Below are 18,605 nucleotides of genomic sequence, written 5' to 3' on the forward strand. Positions count from 1 at the left end.
GTTTAGGTGTGGTGTCTATATTACGGGGTATCATTATTTGGGGTTATATAGTGCGGATGAGAGGTGGGCCGCTGATGGTGACAGCTCAGTATGGGTATTCCTCCGCCGGTATATAATCCTAAGTTAATTCTCTGGGGAGGGTATTCTTCCGTATTTAGCCCCGGTTGTATGGTCATGACGGGCTGTCGTAAGGAACTCAGCAGTTAGGGGTGGCTTCTCGAAGTACCAGGAGGGCATCGGATAGAGGGTATTAGGTAGTATATCGGTTAACTAGAATGTATGTATACTATGTATATTAGAAGTATAGGAATAGATTATCTTTCTGTTTTCTTCCCACTTAGCTTAGACAATATATTTTGAGAAGGAGTAGCTAATGCTTGTGTGTCACTCTACCCTTAGATTATCTTAACCCCTGCTTAGAATATGATTATCATAAGTAACATATAAATTATTAGTCAAGTTCTCTCTACATGATCTTCCCACGGGATAAAATAAATACGATACCCTTGGAATACTCTCGGGTGAAATGCTACAATGGTATATCCGTGTGCTTGCGGATGAACTCTGTAACCATAATATACCAGAAGTATTTATGCGCCATTGCTGGGAATTATATTTCTAGTAAATTCATAATAGAGATTACTTGAAATAATACTTTATATTTACCTCTACATAATCATTTTCCTTTGCAGGCTATCCTTGGTTGTTTTCACTTTTTGTTGTGAAAATAGGGTAGTGCATGACTGGTTTCAACTTGCCAGAAAACTCCAAAGAAAATCCAGAAACTTTCTTCCGGAGCGTCAGGCCGCGAGTCGCTGCTCCGCATAAAACTCTACCGACAGAGAAACCAGTCGTACCAGCACCACCGACCTTCAAGACTATGGCTAACAAGACTCTCTGCGAGTTCGCTGCTCCCTCTGCTGACAATGTGACCATTGGGCCGCAGATCAACATGGGAGATGTGGATTTCGATTTGAAGTCCAGCCTCATCACGATGGCGCAGGCTAGCCCGTTCTGTGGCAAGCCTAATGAGGATGCCAATGCTCATCTGCAACAGTTCCTAGAGATCTGTAGCACGTACACCATCAAGGGCGTCAGTCCGGACGCCGTCAGGCTAAGGTTGTTTCCGTTCTCCCTCCTCGGGAGAACAAAGCAGTGGTTCTATGCCAATCGTGCTGTTGTCAATACCTGGGACAAATGCTCTACGACATTCCTCTCGAAATTCTTCCTGATGGGCAAAACCAATGCCCTTCGTGGAAGGATTTCAAGTTTCCAGCATACAAAGGACGAGTCTATTTCGGAAGCATGGGAACGACTGCAGGAGTACGTGGCCGCATGTCCTCTTCATGGGATGGACGACTGGCTGACCTGCAAAAATTTTACAATGGACTCACCCCGATGTCCCGCGATCACCTGGACGCGGCAGCTAGAGGAGCTTTCTTCTCTAAAACGGTTCAAGGAGCCGTTGATTTAATAGAGAAGATGGTCTCCAACATGGGTTGGAGCGAGGAACGACTCCAGACCTGTCAGCGAGGCATGCATACCGTCAAGGAGACGGAGTTGCTTGCTGCCAAGTTGGACCTCCTCATGAAGCGATTGGACAACCACGACAAAAGGCCACAAGGCACCGTCAAGACCTTGGACTCTCACGTCACATGTAAGGTCTGCGGCAACACAGGTCATTCTGGGAATGACTGCCCGGAAACCCGTGAGGAGGAGATGTACATGGGCAACAACAACGGGTACCGTCTACAAGGAGGTCAGGGATAGAAGCAACCACGCCCATATTATCAAGGAGGTAACAACAACGGTAATTTTTCTAATCAGCCCTCCTTGAAGGATCTCGTTTTTGCGCAAGCTAAAACCACTGATGCACTAAGCAAAAAGCTTGCGGCTAATGAGAAGATCCTAGAGAACATTAACGTCAAGTTAGATGGCTTCGCTTCTGCTTTTCAAAACCAGCTGAGCTTTAATAAAATGATAGAAACCCAGCTAGCGCAGTTGGCATCCTTAGTCCCTGCAAATGAAACTGGGAGGATTCTGGGGCAACCTGACTCCGTTGAAAAAGTCAAGGTGATCACGACGAGGGGAGATAAGTCCACTCGTGATCTGCCGTATCCTAACCCTGCAGGAACTATTGGGATATCAAAAGAAGCGCCATCTAGTGACTCGGCAGACAAGGAAGTTCAGCCAGAAAAGACAGTCCTACAAGAGTACTGCGACACACAATTGCTACCGTTTCCTCAACGGAGTAGGAAACCGTCAGTAGATGAGCAATTCGCTCGTTTTGTTGAAGTAATCCAGAAGATCCACATAAACGTGCTGTTGTTGGATGCTATGCAAGTGCCAACATATGCCCGTTATCTCAAAGACATACTCAACAACAAGAGACCGCTCCCAACAACGGAGGTGGTCAAGCTGACGGAGCAATGCAGCAACGTGATACTCCACAAGCTCCCGGAGAAGAAGAAAGATCTGGGGTGTCCTACGATCACCTGCTCGATCGGGGCACAACAGTTCGACCAGGCCTTGTGCAACCTTGGAGCCAGTGTCAGCGTCATGCCAAAAGACGTCTTTGACAAGCTCAACTTCACGATGTTGGCACCAACACAAATGCACCTTCAACTGGCTGATTCGTCAGTCCGTTACCTGGCAGGGATAGCAGAGGATGTGCCAGTCAAGATACGGGACTTCTTCATCCCAGTTGACTTCGTGGTGCTGGACATGGACATGGGAAAAGAGATGTCACTCATCCTGGGGCGCTCATTTCTTAGCACCGCAGGAGCCAACATTAACGTGGGAACGGGGAGTATCCGTTTCCACATCAACGGGAAGGAAGAGAAGTTTGAATTTCAACCGAGGACAGAACAATGCTCCATGGTCAGGATAAAGTACGGGCCGAACTCACAGAATATTCAAGTAGTCGAAGTGGAGCCACCCAAGACGAACAGCCTGGTGAAATTCATGCAAAATTTCCTGGAGAAGGAAACAACGATGCCCAGGAACCGTTATTGGAAGACGCCGGTAAAACCACCCATACTGGCCAAGAAGCTAGAGCAATCGGCTAAAAAGAAGCCGCCGTCCACACCGAAGCCAAGAAAGGTGTGGAGGGAAAAGCCAAAGACGCCCGCTCCAACACCTCCGGAGACGGGTGGAAAATCCACGAACTGAATCAGGAGGAGGTACAGTCTTGCACGTCGAACTTTAAATGACGCGACCTTCACCAACAGGTAAATTGGTATGTATCCTCATAATTATTTTCAACAATTTAAATTTTTGCATCATCGCATGTTTGGATTTCAAAGTTGCATTTAGGATTTTTGAATTTTGAGGAAATTCTTCAAATGAATTTTCCAGAGCAAACCAAAATAAAATTTCAAACAAAAATTCACCGTGCCACGACCACACTGACCGTTGGAATCCAATGGCCAAAAGTGGGGCCAGTTGGGCCCACCAGGGGTTCGGCCGAACCCACTGGTTCGGCCAAACCAGCTAGGCCAACGGTCGGCTTCCTCTCTTTTTGAGGCAACGGCTAGTGGGCCCCATAGTTCAGATTTGACCGTTGTGGGTGCACTACTTAAGCCAACCGGTCGAGAGAGGAATTCCACCCCATTTCAACACATTTTCATTCCCTCTCCAAGTTTGCTCTCAAGTTCATTCAAGCTTTGATAGTTTTCCTCAAATTCAAATATTTAGTTGCATATATACAAGTTGCTTTGGTTGAAGACGAGTAGTTCGCTCGTTTTGTTGAAGTAATCCAGAAAAACCACATCAACGTGCCGTTGTTGGACGCTATGCAAGTGCCAACATACGCACATTACCTCAAGGATATCCTCAACAACAAGAGACCGCTCCCAACAATGGAGGTGGTCAAGCTGACAGAGCAGTTGTTGACGAAAAAATCGAACAGACCGGCCTGGGAGATCTGCTTAACTCCTGTGCAGGTCCAAATCTTGATGAGATGCGGGCGTGCCAGTCAGTTTGATCCTGAAACTGACAAGATATGCAAATAGTAGATCAAAATAGTCGATCGGCTGATAAGCCGATGGAGTAGTTCTAGCCGATAGCCGATGCCGATACCAGCTGATAGCGATAGGGTTTAAGCAATCGGCTATATGTCCAATGTAGATAATGATATAAAGGCAATGGGCTGATGATGATATAATAAAATAACAATATAATCCAGTATAAACCGATTGGCTAGCAATGATATGATAAATAGCATCGATCCGAAGGTTAAAGCACACATCGGCTGGAGGTCCGATGTCATGAAATCCGCAAGATTAGATTAAACAGTGAAACCTTTGTTGTCATCGGCTAAATCCAACTTATATGTATATGCAATCCTTATGAGCCGATGCAACGTCCAGATAACTCACCGGCTGAAACCCCAATGAAACCCTTATTGGCAATCAAGAAGCAAGCTAGAGATTATGGTTCTAAGCACGACTTAGTAGATCAAACATAACCAATGCAACACTAAGTATCAAAAGAAACATAATATCTAGACAATCAAGCCGTTGACTGAGTTTTCAGGGTGGTAGATGCCTAGGCTAATCTAATCTAGCAAGGCGATTTAGCCGATACCAGCAGAAACCCTAAAGCAAGAGACAGCCGATAGAGCTAAATTGAGATGCTAGGACTAGATTAACATAGACATATGATAAATAGCCAGGCAAATATATTATCTAAACCGGAGTAATCCAAGAGGTCGAACGTACTGATGCAGCCTTGAACGATGCCGACGTAGACGATACAATTGCCTGGACCGGCGGAACATTAGACTTATCCCTTCGCCGGAGATCGAAGACGATGCAGCCCCGCGTCGGGTGCCAAATTCTGCCGGAACGTAAAAACAAAAGTAGAACTAAAAAGGGTGGCAATGCGCCGAATTGTATTGATCGTAGCGATAGATTACATAGACCCCGGGTGTACATATTTATACCCATGGGTGGATACAGGTCCTTGTCGGACAAGAAAGAAACTTTCCTAAAGATAAAAGGAAAAGATAAAGTCCTTATAGGACACTAAAGACACTTTCCTAAAGATAAAAGGAAACTAACAAACTATTCCTAATTAATAGATAACTTGCCATGCCGCATTCTCTTTGAACTCGGTCTCTTCTAGATAAGCTTCCTTTAGTAGATCAATTTCCTTAACCGAGTATAGCAAGAATCCGACAACTGACGACTTTTCAACTCTCATCGGCTAATCTCAGGACTTCGAAGCCGATGCTGACTCTAAGTCGATGACTACTCCGGGCTTACCAAATTTCATTGTTAACAGCAGTGCAGCAATATCATACTCCACAAGCTCCCGGAGAAGAAGAAAGATCCGGGGTGTCCTACGATCACCTGCTCGATCGGGACACAGCAATTCGACCAAGCTGTTGGCGGCTGTTAAACGCCGATTCTATACCGTCAATATCTGCATAAAGTTCAGAAAATAAAACGTCCAACATATTGATAGGTGCTTAATCTCACATATTCCACAAGTGTTGGTGTATATTTGTATGCAAGTGATAAACCCTGCAGTTGGGAGAAAATCTAGACTAAAGTGAGGAGAAACATGTATCCATAGAAGGATGGGTTATGAACTTCATCAAAATACCAGATAAACAGCCCAAAACTCCGAGAAATGGATAGAGGAGGACAAGGAGAGGAGATGGGCCAAAGGCCAGGCCAGGTGGGCCTAGCCCAGGTTCGGCCGAACCAAAATCCCAGCCGTTCAGGCTAGGGTTTGGCGTGGACGGTCATGATCATCTCCTGATGGCAGTTGCGGGGCATTTCCGACAATTCGCATTGTACAACTGTCATACCTACCCCTATATAAGGACATCATCTCACTCACTTCAAGACACACTTCCAAGCTTGAGCTGAATTATAAGAGGCTCTATTGTACTATATTGTATACTTAAATAGGAAGAGAGTAGAGTAGGAGTCGGAAGAATTCCGGAGTTGTCAGTAATTTTCCTTCATTTCTTTTATTCTGTTTATTACTCTGAATTCAATATAATATTCTTCCTGAGTAATTTAGATTTATCTTATGAGAATTATCTCTTGGTTAGTTCCTAAATAGCATATGGGATTATTGTTCACTATAATCAACTAAAATATAGTGATTGCTCTGGTGAGTTATAAACACTGAAGTAGATATTAATTGCTTAGACGTGGTGTTTAGGTAATTGTTATCCAGTAATTGTTGCGTATTCCACAGTACATTTGAGGTAGGTGTAGAGGTGCTGACAGCCCTCGAGATGACTTAAGTCCTCCCTGTCCGGGTACGTAGTAGAATGACATCTAGGAACAGCGGGTTGCCAGTGCCTGAAGTATTGCGTTATGATTAAACTTAAGCTTTCCCTAGACACTGTTTCTCACTAGTAAATCCTCTCTATCCTGGCCTATCCTTTGCTTGGTGTCCTTGGATGAACCGGAGGAAGAACTGACCACACACGTTCCCTTGGATTCGATACCCTTTGGAATACTCGTAGGGGAAGTGCTACATTGGTATATCCGTGCGCTTACAGATTTTATCTGTGATCGTAAGAATTACCAACAAGTATTTCTGGCGCCGTTGCTAGGGAGCGGTTGCTGATCATTTCTGAACCAAGCTCATCCTCGTATCTCTTTTCATTTTTTTTTTATTCTTCCTTTACCCCTGCTACCCAGAGAAGTATTCCTGTTAAATTCTTCTCGACTGTGGAGCAACCTCTTTTCGAGCTGACTGCTCCTAGGGGCAAATTCTATGAGCCACCTCCTTCATCGGAGCCCATTTATACAACTGGCTATGAAATTCGCCCCGAACTAATCAGCATGGTTAGGGAAAATCCTTTTTCTGGCTTCGATCTAGAAAATCCCTACCATCATCTGCAAAACTTTGAGCAAATCTGCTCATGCCTTAAGATTCATGGCATGAGACAAGAAACTGCACGGTGGAAATTGTTTCCATTCTCCCTTCAAGAGAGAGTGAAGCAATGGTACACCTCTACCGTTGGATGTGTAAACGGTAGTTGGAAAAAGTTGCGAGACCGATTCTGTCTTGCCTTCTTCCCAGTTACTCATATTACTACCCTTCGAGTAGAAATCCTCAGTTTCCAGCAGATCAAAAACGAATCAATCGGTATAGCTTGGTCCAGATTTACTAATTTAGTGCAGTCCGGACCAACCTTGTCCTTACCCGAGTATGTGCTCTTGCAACACTTCCATACGGGTCTGGATAAGGAATCTGCATTCTATCGGGACATAACCGCCGGAGGATCATTGATGCACAAAACGCCATCGGAAGGAAGAGTAATTTTAGATCGCATTCTAGAAAATACTTCCTTCATGACGCAATCCGATGAACCCCCTCCGGAGGCATCCGTGTCCAAGGTAGAGGAACATCTAACAATCGAGCCACAATCTAAGCCATCCATTTCTGCTAGCTCGATTGATGAGAAGGTTTCTGAGCAGCCATCCGTTGAGAATGAAGAAATTCACACTCCGGATCGTGTTGTGATTCTGTTCAGTGACAGTTTTGATGAAGACTATGGCAACACCCTGAACTATTTCAGCAAGAAGAAACCACTCGTCCCTTTGCCGCCTCCCGATCCTATGGAACTTGGGTTCCTAAGGGAAACTGTTCGGGAGCTAACATCCATAATGAGCGACGAATGGCTAAGGGAGGCAGAGTTTTTATCCAAAGTAATTCGGGTAAATACCGCTCCCCGAATCATTCCTTGCCATCTGGAGGGGAACGATGTTGGTATTCTCTACAATCCAACTGTCGGGGTTAATCTCATCTCTGAGTCTTTTGCATTCGCTTATCTGAGCGATAAGGCAGTGACCCCAACAAACAAATTATTCAAGCACCCGGACGGAAATATTATTGAAGGGTTTGGGATTATACAAGATGTGTCTGTCTGCTTTGAAGACATGGAGGCAGTCTTGGATTTCTACGTCTTTGAGATCCAAGATTTTGACATCCTAATCGGGCTTCCCATTGAGCAGCTCCTCATAAACACGCCCCGATTAGATAGCCTCAAAACAACTTTGGGAGGTAATGAATTCTCAGTTCCATAGTTATTTCCTCAAAATAACTATGGTGGGTGTGTTGGCAATGAGATTCGATGCCTTGCACCCCTTCCCGGGGGTCCTTTTTATACCACGGATCATCTCGATCCCCAAGTAAGACTCGGAGACATCGGATCTTGTACGATATAACATAAACTCTATCCCTTCCGAGTAGGCCTTTGGAAATCACTTGGCTCATGGAGATATTTTCCATAATTTGTAACAAATTCCACCAACGTATATGGGAATAGTCCACATACGTGAAGATATACCATATCTGCGTATTTCGTCAGTCGTAGGATAGGAGGTATGCCTTATACGTAACCTTGACAGAATGATGCACGGTTCTTCTAGAGTTTGAAGTCATGCAGCTGCACATACGAAAGAACTTATGGGACATGGACATGCGTATGTACCATCCTAATCCAAATAGAGAACGGGATGATTCTTAACCCTAATTTTTGTTTTAGGGATTTGTATATTATTTAACAAATTATTTTGAGAAGTTATACAAAGTTCAATTAATTTACCAGTGAATTAAATGGGGGAATAACATTTCCCAAATAAAACATGGCTGACTTTAATTTTTATTAATTTTTCATGATTAATTACTCTCTTCGAGCTGATAATATTTGTTGTTTTAGATAAGGCTGAGGTCAAACTTTAGAATCTTTGACTACGAATCATTTTTAAAATATTTGATTTCCAAATATGGTGACTACATGTATAGATTAGTCTTTAAAAGTACTTTAATAAAATCATATATTTGTTAACACTTTTATGCATATTATAGTGAAAAATAATGGTCAAAGTTGTTTTTTGAGACCATGCTCTTGTCCAAAACAACAAATATTATCAACCCTGAGGGAATAGATTTCTATGAAATTTTATTGAAATTTTCATAATTCAATTGCTAATTTTAATAATACAAACATTATTTCAGTATTTCTCTACTATTATAAAAATTGAAGTTGTTTTTGCTTGTGCTTTGGTACGTCATCCATGTATGAGTCAGTTTTAAGTTTGTTCATTTTTGGAAATATAGATCCGTATTTGAGTTGGGTTTTAAATTCATTCGCTTTTGGAAATATAGAAGGAGTCATATAAGAAATCTCTTTTAAAAAGAACTCGCATGCTAACTTGACATGTTTTTCTAGAAAAACTGTACTATTATAAAAATTAAAGATGTTTTCGTATGTGCTTTGGTACGTCATCGGTGTATGAGTAGGTTTCAAGTTCATTCGCTTTTGGAAGTAAATATCCGTATTTTAGTTGGGTTTTAAATTCGTTCACTTTTGTAAATACAGAAGAAATCTTTTTAAAAAAACTCGCATGCTAACTTGACATGATTTTCTAAAAAAAATATATATCCAAGGCGAATTCTCACATTGAACAATAATAAGATTAAAATAGCTTTTACTCATTGCAAAGTATGAGCATTTTTTTCTAGTCTGTACTAAAATAAGAGATGTTTTCGTCGTCCGTGGAAAAATAAAGGTGAGAAAGAAAAAGAGAAAAACAACTTCTATCATAAAAAAAAGAAAAAAAAGTCCGACTCCTCCGGTGGAAAAAAAAGAGAGAAAAAAAAGAAAAAAAAAACTTCTACCATAACAGAAAAAAACTGTCCGACTAAACAAAAAGTCCAACTCCCTTGTGGAGAAAAAAAGGCGATAAAAACAAAAAGAGAAAAAAAACTTATACCTACTTATACTATTTTTTAAAAAAAATCTCTACTATTATAGAAATTGGAGATGTTTTTATCGGTACTTTGATACGTCATCCGTATATGAGTCAGTATTTAAGTTTGTTTGTTTTTAAAAATACATATCCGTATTTGAATCGGATTTTAAGTTCGTTCGCTTTTAGAAATACAGAAAAAGTCATATAAAAAATCTTTTTTAAAAAACTCGCGTGCTAACTTGAGATGATCATACTCTTAATTGCAGTTCATAATATATATCTATACAGCTATATATATCTATATATATATATAAGCGAATTTTTACAGTGAATTTCACCTTAGTTAAACCGTATAACAATAAAAAAAATTAAAATAGCCTTCACCCATTGCAACGCATGTGAAATTTTTTCTATCTCCTCTACTATTATAAAAATTGAAGATGTTTTTGCCGGTAATTTGGTATGTCATCTGTCTTTGAGTCGGTTTATGTTCATTTGCTTTTGGAAATACATATTCGTGTTTGAGTCCAATCTAAGTCCGTTTACTTTTATATATAAGAAAACTTTTTTTAAAAAAACTTGCATACTAACTCGAGATGAACATCAAACTCCTAGTTGTAGCTCACGATTATCTTAAAAAAAATATCTAAATGAATTCCCACAGTGAATTTTACCCTAGCTAAACTGTATAACAATAATAAGATTAAAATAACATTCACCCATTGCAACGCACGGGCATCTTTTATAGTTTAAATAAAAATCCAAATAAAAACACTCCTTTCTCTCTATGCCATTTTCAGCCCTTTTCCTTTGGAATAGGTTCACTTTGACTCCCTTAACTAGTGACCGAATCTGATTCGCATCTCTAAACCACAATACTGGATATTTCGACACCCCCAACTATTAAAACCGGTGCAATTTGTCTTCTTCCCTTCTTCCTCCTCTCTCTCTCTTATCTCTCTTTCACTCCCCTTTTCTCTTTGCCTCGGCCCGTATGCGGGGAGCGGGGAGCGGGGGCCAGATCTGCGACGGCGGCGGTGACAAAGATGACGACGGAGGAGGCAGCGACAGCAGCGCTGGCTAGAGGGGGTGGAGGCTGGACGGCGGCGCCGCACCAGCCGTTGGGGAGGAGGAGTAGGTTCACGCTGGAGGAGCTGCTCTGTGCGTCGGTGGAGATGGTCGGCCGCGACAGCCTGAGCACCGTGTACCGCGCCGTCCTGAGAGATGGCCACATGGTCGCTGTGAAGCGGCTGCACGACGCCAACCCCTTCGCCCGCGATGAGTTCCACCGGTAAATGGACCAGGAGAAGCTCCTCATCTATTACTACCTCCCCAATGGCAACCTCCATGACCGCCTCCACGGTACACATCCATGTCTCCTCCTCCTGTTAGCAATGGACAATGACTGGTGAATCGCCATGAGAGGGACACGATGAGCTCGATTTCGCCATTGTCTTTGTCAGGGTATCGGATGTCAGGGGAGTTGCAGTTTGACTGGACAACGAGGGTGAGGCTTCTCCTTGGCGGGGCGCGCGGGCTGCATGCATCCACCGGGAGTACCGCACGTCGGCAATCACGCACGGCAACATCAAGTCCACCAACGTCCTGCTCGACAAGAACGGCGCCGTCTGCGTAGCCGACTTCAGCCTGGCACTCCTCCTTATCCCCGCGCACACCATTGCCCGCCTCGGAGGCTACATGGCGCCGGAGAAGGAGGACAACAAGCGGTTGTCACAGGAGGCCGACGTGTACAGCTTCGGCGTTCTCGTCCTCGAGACGCTCACCGGCAAGGTGCCGGTGCAGTACCCACAGCCGTCGCCGGTCATCGCCTCCTCCCGCACGCCACTGCCACTCCAACGCCCGCTGCCGCCCCTCCGGCCCCCGCTCGCCGCCACCGCCGATCCTGCGCCCGCTCCCCGCGTATGGGGCAAGGTGAAGACCGAAGAGAGACAGAGAGAAAGAGAGATAAGGAGGAGAGAGAGGAGGAAGGGAATGAGAGGAAATGATATGTGGGCTCCACATGTCAGTGGGTCTCATAAATTCTTTTATTGACCAATCGGCCCCGCATATATTTTTTAATTTTGAATGCCACCTAAGCGCCACGTGGAACGAAAACCAGGTCAACACCGCTATGTCAGCGAAACCGTCCTCCAAAACCGCCGAGTAGTCAGATTGCACCGGTTTAATAGTTGGAGGTGTCGAAATATCTGATATTGTAGTTCAGTATACGAAACAGACTCAACCACTAGTTAAGAGAGTTAAAGTGAACTTATTCCTTTTCCTTTATCAACTTGTAGCCGAGCCGGCCCACTTTCCTCTCTTCTCCTCCCCACTGTCTCGGCCCGCAAGCACGCCTCCGGCCCAACAAGCCACTGCAAGTCTAACGGCCTCTCCCTTCTCCTTCTCTCACTATAGCGTGGGCTAGTGCTACAGTATTCCTGCATCTGCCCGAATCCATGTCCTCTGTTATCAGGCCACATCATTGGAGATAATCCGAAATTAATTGAGGGATTTTCATCCTTATCTTTTCAACTTTCCGTTTTTACATGAATCTTTCCGTTTTTACATGAATCAAAGCAAAACATGTTGTATAGATCTCGAAAGCAAAACCATGTTGTATAGATCTCGAAAGTGAAACTCTAGAGTTTTTTTAGTCTGCCTCACGCGGTAGAGTCCGTTTCTCTTCAGAAATATCGTGGTGATGACAGATAAAATTATCCCAATATCGCGGTGATGACAGATAAAATTATCCTGGAAGAATCCGTTGCATACTGATGAAAGGAAGTGACGGAAAAAAAAAGTGGCGAATGGAAAGATGCGGAATTTTGAAGTAGTTAAGTTATCTTAATCTTAAATAATTAAAAGATTGGTATTTTTCCAATCGTCACATGTGTCCGTCAGGGCGTCTTCATCCGTCATTACGCACTAAATTCTGTGATTCATCCAATTGAGATTGCATCCGGTTCTGATTTGGTTAGGTCCATACACAAGCCAATCCCATACGACGGCCAAAAAAACCAGAGTTTGATACAAAATCAGCTAAAAATTAAACCAACGGACTGTGAATCGAACTCAATAAAATCAGCTAGGAGGATCCACGAGATTGAAAATTTGAAACCAACGGAATCAAGCAAATCACAAAGCAACCTTGATTTATCGTCTTGACGGCGGTGGCAAGCTCGTCGTAGGATGGGCGGTGGTGGCGGAGGAAGATGGGGAGGAGAGGCGAGCACTAGCGGTTCAAGACGAGTCATCGCCAAGGCTGCTCCGCCGACCCACAGGACACCGCTGCCGTTGGATCCAGCCATTAGAAGTAGCGGATGGCGCCGCCACCGTCACTCATGATGGGGGAGGGCTCCTCCGTCGCCACCGCAGCTCGCGGTGGAGGAGGTAGCCACCACCCTGCATCGGTCGCGAGATCGCCGACCGCCACTGAGGAAGATGGGGAGGAGAGGCGAGCGCTAGCGAATCGAGACAACTCTGCTTGTACAACTCCAAACTCCAGATTCATCCACTGCACCAGATCCTGAGACATCCAACAAAACAAAGCCCAATCAGACTAAATAGTGATCATGGAGGAGATTACAAGAAAAAAAAAACCACCAAATCCGGCAGTAGTGAGGAGGAAGACAACAAATCCATGGAGAGAGAAGAAAAATCCACCGGATCCGAGAGGAAGATGCTTCTGCTACCCTACTTCACGGCGGCACTGACCACTACATCCGTGACTCCAACCACGACTCGCTTGGCATCCCCGTCTCCGAGCGGAGACTCCGCCTCAAGGGCGAGGCCGCCCCAATCAACTCTTCACCGAACTACACCGTCGAGGCAGCTCGATCCAGTACCAGCAAGGGGAAAGAGGATCAACAGCAGTAGCAACGACCACCCCGTCGACGGTAGCGAGAGGCACACAACACGGAGCAAGAACACCTCTTCCTCCTCCTCTTCCCCTGCTCTCTCCCAGATCTCTCCATCCAACACTCCTCTCGTGAGCGCACCAACACAGGAGCTCCCAACGTCATCCTGATCCAACGTCTCGCCGAAGCCAGAGGCACCGAGTGTGGAGATTATGGATACCCCATACCCACATGACATGTGTCACATACCAAAACGACCCTAAAATATATCCTTTAAATTATGCCTAGAATAATTAAAATCCGTGTGAAAACCTCCAAAAATTAAAATGTGCAAAGTAAAAGTCAAACAAGGCTTAGAGGATTTTTGTATATTTCCTAAAAGCCTAAAATGTGTAAATAAATTTTAGTGGAATTTTCATAGCACAAATAATAATTAAGAAGAAATAAAAAAGTTAAAATGATTTTATAAAAAGAAAAACCCTAAAATTCCCCCTCTCCCCCTCTTGGGCCGGCTCGGCCCATCTCCCTCCCCCTCTCTCTCCTCTCCCTGCGGCCCACTCGGCCCCTCCCCGCGCGCGCGCCGCTGACGGGCGGGCCCGCCCGCCACCCTCGCTGACGGGTGGGGCCCACCCGTCATCCCCGACTTCCCGCGCCGGTTTCCTTTCCCTCCGGCCGCCTTCTCCCCCTTCCAACCCTATTTAAACCCTCCCCGTGCACCCCCCGTCCGTTTCCGCCTCTCGCCGCCCTTCCTCCTCGCCGGATTCGAGCTCGCGCCGTCGCTCTCTCTCTCCGCCGTCACCGCTGAGCTCCGGTCCGCCGCCGTGGTCGCCCCGGACCGCCTCCCACCTCGGCACCGCCTCCTTCGGCTTCGCCGCATCCCCGCCGACCTCGTCTACCTCTCCGTTTCGGTTGCCGACCGCCGGAGCGCCGCCGTCCCCATCGACCTGAGCCGGGCCACCGCCTCCCTCAGCTCCGGCCGTCTCCTCCGTCACCGCCGTCACCCCGGGGTGAGCCATGGACCGCCGCCTCGTTTCCCCCTTCCCTCCCCTCTCTCGGCCGCCGCTCCGCCGCGACGGTGGTCGCCGGCGGCGACCATCGGGGTGTGGGCGCGCCGCCTCCCGCCGACCGCGCCGGCTTGGCCGCCCTCGGGCGCGCCGAGTGGCTGCCGCGTGGGGCCCGGTCGTCAGCGGCCCACGCCCTCGGGTGCGGCTGACGCCTGGGGCCCACGGCGCCGGCCGGTGTGAGCCCGGGTGCACCCGGTCCACCGTGGACCGTGAGGCTGCCGCGTGGGCCCCACTCCCGTGGACCCGGTCCGCGCGCCCCCTCCCCTCGGCTGACGCAATAAATCCCTTTTAAATTAAAATTTAAATGAAGAAATTCGTAAATATTCATTTAAAGAGCATATAAACTTCAAATGGCCATAACTTGGCTATTTGAACTTGGAATTGGACCGTTCAAGTCTCTAATTTTTCCTTAAGGTGTCAAGAACCCATTTTTGTGCTTTGTTCCTGCTTGTTATGTGGAGTTTATTAGAGTAAAAGCCCTTTTCTTTTCCGTTGGTCGTGTAGACGCTGCAGCTTCGGAAGATCCGCTCTTCGTGGAGGTTGAAGCCGACGTTTGGGAAAGCGAGCAAGGCAAGTCACATCATCCTTGAACATATTGAATCCCAGTTTATAAAATTATTTTGATTCAAATTAATGCATTATCGCTTTATTTAAATTCCCGCGTTATCACTGTTTTATTTAGCCATGCCTATTTACCTTTGTTATGACCTTATTATTATTGCTATTGTTATTATTACCTTGTTCACCCTAGAATAAACAAAACTCCAACTAGTGGACACTCTACTCAGGGCACCACTAGTATAAATTTAGGTAGATGCTTCGCTGGTTAATTAGGCAACATTAGGTGGTTTTACAACTCTAGACTTTGGGAATATTCTCATCACCTGGACACTATGGAATGGTTGGATTATTGTGGCATTGGATTCACACCTCCCCCTCTATTCAAAACCCTCAAAATGGTTTTAGGCTGGGCTCGGGGTGCATGGTTTTGATAGTAGCACCTCGGCCATATAAGGACCGGTCTTCGGGCCTCTGTTGCAAAGCACTACCGTACTTCCACATGTCTAGTGGGTAAGGCTTAGTTTGTGGCTCAGTCTGGTTATAAACAAAAGTACACGGATGGAGATGGACGAAGTCGAGGGTCGATGGACATCTCTAGGGCAAATGAAGGCTACACGAGCTGCGGCCCGGTAGTCGAGATGTCATGGCACAGGGCCGGTGTCCTGCTGCTAGGGGCTCAGTCCGGCCTACCTGTCCCGGAGGTTCTAGCCGTAGGTGGGGTTGGGTCGGTACTCTTGTCTATGGCTAGGATGGGTTGGAAACTATGTCACGTCTTCCGTCCGTATACCGTGGTGGTATGTGGCACGTGGTTACACGTGAGGAAGATGTGTCTTGTGGGTAAAGATGTACACCTCTGATCAGAGTATAACCTATTCGAATAGCCGCGCCCTCGGTTGTGGGCAAGCCGAGCAATGTACCCAAGTTAGTGTTTTAATTCATAAAACCTGCTTAACAACTAAAATGTGGAATGGTTGGCCTGGGTTGGCTTGGGACGAGCTGGGACCCAGGGTCGGGTTGCCAGTTCGGTCTGAATCATCGTAGGCCTTGGGTTAAGGCAGGTTCGTGTGGGTTCACGGCCTTGATTAATAATATTGTATAGCTCTAGGATCGTATTTACAAAATAGCTTTGAGCAACTAAGTGTCTTTTAATGCTGTTTACTGCAAACCGTAAGCCCTTATATTATAACCCCCTTGTACTCCCTTGCATTTATTCTGCACTTATGGGTGTGTCTTGTTGAGTACGGTGGTTGTACTCAGTCTTGCTCAATTTTTCCCAAACCTAGAAGAGGAGCCCCTGGATGATGAAGGCTTTGGTGTTTAGCTCGTGCCTGCCGTCAAGCGCCTGTGGTCGTCGCCCTAGTCTTCCGCTGTTTCCCGTTTGTCTTTGTGTGTGCTAGGCCTTCGCCGCCCATGTAATAAAGTAACTATTTACGCTTCCGCTTGATAAACTCTGTATTGTATCAACTTTTGGTGTACCTTGCCTCCTGGGACAAGGAATAATACATGCACGTAAGGAACGCCCGCTGGGTTAATTCCGGTCGTGACAACATGTATATCCGACTGGGTATGGGGGTACCATGTATAGATAAAATATCTTTAAAGGGTTTCGGGTTAAATTCCTAAACTTGTATATCAAGGAAGAACCTGGGATTTTAGTCGGTTACGATTGTATCTTATCTATAACTGCCTATTCCGTTAGGAATATGGGCTGTACTTTGTAATACGGACTCCTTCCCCTATATAAGAAGGGGTCCGGGTGCCTCTTGGGGCACGATTTTTTCTCTCAGATCATACGATCAATAATATACTCGGCGGATCAATCCCCGGACAGGAGTAGGGTATTACTTCTTATTAAGAAGGCCTGAACCTGTATAAAATTCCTTGTCTCTAAACCCATCCACTTTTCCAGCTTGATAGCCACCCCCTTTTAGTATTGCCGAAATCTTGTTTCGACAGTTGGCGCGCCAGGTAGGGGTAGCGTCAAGTTCTTCGCCGACTAGTGCGATGGGTTTCATCTCCGGCATCGACGACTTCGTCTTCCCTCCCGAGCAGGCGTTCCGGTTCGGTAGCCTCAACTTCATCACCAACGACTTCGGCAAGATTTCTCTCCTTGACTCGGATCCGAACCAGTCAGGAAGAGGCCAGGTCTCCGCCCCGTTCGGTATCCCGAACTCGGCCGAGATCTACTCCAAGATCATCTCAACCGAGTTGGCTTCGAACCACTCGGACGAGATCCAATCTACTCCGACACAACCTGATCAAGACGATGGGGCCTATCCCTCAATCCTGATGAGACTCCCCGACAATTTGGCCGCTGTTTTCACCACAAGGACATCTTCCCGTAGGCCAAGATGGATCCAGCCTCGGCCCCGATCCAATCTAGCTCTAGGGAAGTCGGCGTCATACTCCAACCTCTCGGGACGGTTTCGACGAAGAATTAGATGGCTACCTTAGCTCCCCTGGTGTCGATTCTCGACCGACGGAGATCCTCAAGTACGACGACTTCGGCTACCACTATGACTACAACAACCTCGACGACTTCGACGAAGGCTACGAAGACAACTACACACCTCTCTTCTTCGGCGTTTTCATGGTTGACAACAAGATGGCAGAACAGCGTCAAGCCCGAGAAGCAGAAGAACAGTGCACACGACAAGAAGCCGAGCGTCGCCGACTAGAGGAGGAGCGACTAGCACAAGAGCGAGACCGGCTGCAGCGTGAGCAACAGGAGCGCGAACGGGCCGTGAAGGAGGCTGAGGACCGGCGACAGCGCGCCTTGGAGGCTGGGCGACGAGCACGAGATCTTATCGGACAACAAGACATTGAAGGGACGACGGTTTTTCGCACCCCGCAGCAGAACGCGGTAGCCGCGATTACCCTTCTGGACACTCTACTTCAGCAAGATGCACCTGACCACGTCGTCAACACCTTAAACCAGACCAAGACCATGATCACCGCCTCGGTCCTAGTGAATTCCTCAAAGCGTCCATACACCGACTGGCAGCCGAGTTCCACCTCTTCGATCTCAAGATTGTCACCAACCAAGCCTCAGCGTTTCCGACGCGGGATCTAGTCGCAGGAGCAGGGATCATGGTGAACGATCTGTTCACTCACCTGCCGACTGACATAGGGAGCGTCGGGCTGAACAGCCCCGCTCTCCATGTCGCAGGCATCCCGTCGATCTCCGTGAAACCATCAACCAGCGTCATGCGGCAAGAGGCCACATTCCCCACCATTCACCAGATCGCTACGACGATGATATGGATGGAGTTGCCGCCTTCATAAGTGACCTGCGTCGAGTGGATTGGCCAGCCGGCTTCAAGCCAACTGGAATCGAGAAGTACAACGGCACGACAAATCCTGAGTCTTGGCTCACTGTCTACGGTCTCGCA

The 18,605-nt window shown here is 46.4% G+C and overlaps 1 long non-coding RNA gene and 1 other non-coding gene across 2 annotated transcripts; both read right to left on the bottom strand.

Moving 5' to 3' along the window:
* Window positions 1-1,246: 1,246 nt before the first annotated feature.
* LOC127769155 (small nucleolar RNA R71) lies at window positions 1,247-1,353 on the bottom strand. Its single transcript, XR_008016721.1, has one exon. It is a non-coding gene; the product is annotated as a small nucleolar RNA R71 (small nucleolar RNA).
* An 11,332-nt stretch (window positions 1,354-12,685) lies between these two features.
* Window positions 12,686-13,838, bottom strand: LOC127767760 (uncharacterized). Its single transcript, XR_008016503.1, has 2 exons — window positions 13,395-13,838; window positions 12,686-13,257 (listed from the first exon to the last, which is right to left on the bottom strand). It is a non-coding gene; the product is annotated as an uncharacterized LOC127767760 (long non-coding RNA).
* Window positions 13,839-18,605: the final 4,767 nt, after the last annotated feature.

Source organism: Oryza glaberrima, chromosome 3, assembly GCF_000147395.1.
Source record: "Oryza glaberrima chromosome 3, OglaRS2, whole genome shotgun sequence".
NCBI lineage: Eukaryota > Viridiplantae > Streptophyta > Magnoliopsida > Poales > Poaceae > Oryza > Oryza glaberrima.